Raw genomic sequence first — 1,477 nt, 5'->3', positions numbered from 1 at the left:
ATTTTACTTACGTTATATTATAAAATCTCAATTTTATATATAATTTTTTGGGGGCCTATTAATCTGTGTTTACATAATAGCCGGACAGTTTCGACGGTTCTATCATCTTGCTAGACGCATTCAAAGTGAGCAGTAGTTCGGGGAGCAAGGAACGTATACAGTAACTAGTGCGAGTGAGACAGAGCGCTTGGTCTATTGCGGCCCTTCACTGCGCATCCACTATTATCAAGTTCAAATTGTGCAGCTTATTTTTTTATTAGTCAAGAAATTTCATTAAATAAATTTTTACAGTTTGAATAACAAATATTTAAAACAGTACTCAGTAAAATTGTTCTTATACAACTTCAATCATATCGAGACTCTAATAATTTTATTTATATTATTTTTCATTTTTACGAAGTTTATATTTTCAATTCTATCAAAATTGTAAAGCTAATGAATTAAAGTAAATCAAATTTTATTGTTTATTATATCAAAAGGCAAATTTTTTTTAAAATAAAAAAGTTACAAAAAAATACATTTATTTTAATAAAATCTTTAAACATTTTCATCATTTTCATCGTCGTCGTCAATACATCCATACTCCTCGTCACTATTACTCCATTCTGTGGATTGATCGTCTTCAATATCGCCTTCTTCATTGTTTTCTGCAATAGTAAAAAAACCAAGTTAATTTAATTACAAATAGTCCAAAATTAATGTATAATAATTTAACATAATTATCAAATACCTGGAACTGTTTTTAGAGATTCGCTGACATAATTCGGTAATTGATCTCCCTCAAACCATTTAAAATAGTAGAGGTCATTTTCCTGTATCCAACCATTATTTACTGGTTTATATGCTGTTGGCTTTTGTAAGTGAGCGTTGTTCCATATGCTACATATGTAATTCGCTCGCAAAAATTGCTGCCATAGCTCACTTTTGCAAGGTGGTAAACAGCTAGCATCGAAATTTTGCAACTTTTTTCGATTAAAAGCTTCGTTCACATCAGATACTGTATACGAATTAATAAACATTTGTAGCCTAGCAGCATCAACATCATTGATATCATTCATATTGTATAGATAGCATATAAAACTTTGAATTATATCGAAGATTAATACTTGTTCATTGTTATTTTCGATGATTTTGCTGTCACCAAACTTCATGAATGCTTGTTGAAACTCTACATATTTTTTTAACAATTTAAACGGTTTCAATTTTGCTTTTCTCTAAAATGCAGGATTGTAATCACATCCTGTGAAAGCGTGTAGTCCAGGTAAGCTTCTGCAAATAGATTCTCCTAATTTGGCGTGTATTTGAGTAAGGTCTACATATCTTAAATTATTTCCAGCTCCTGTAAGCATCCAAACATGTGATCCATCATTAAGACGATGCATATGACTTAGCATTATAGCAGCAACATCGGTGTCAACAGTTCGAATCACAATGTTTGCTTCATTGTTAATTTTACACGCGTGGTACACTATTTTGG

The sequence above is a fragment of the Polistes fuscatus genome, unplaced genomic scaffold, assembly GCF_010416935.1.
Source record: "Polistes fuscatus isolate 324 unplaced genomic scaffold, CU_Pfus_HIC Scaffold84, whole genome shotgun sequence".
Classification (NCBI taxonomy): domain Eukaryota; kingdom Metazoa; phylum Arthropoda; class Insecta; order Hymenoptera; family Vespidae; genus Polistes; species Polistes fuscatus.
The sequence above is the reverse complement of the archived record's forward strand: the minus strand, read 5'-3'. Positions refer to the sequence as shown.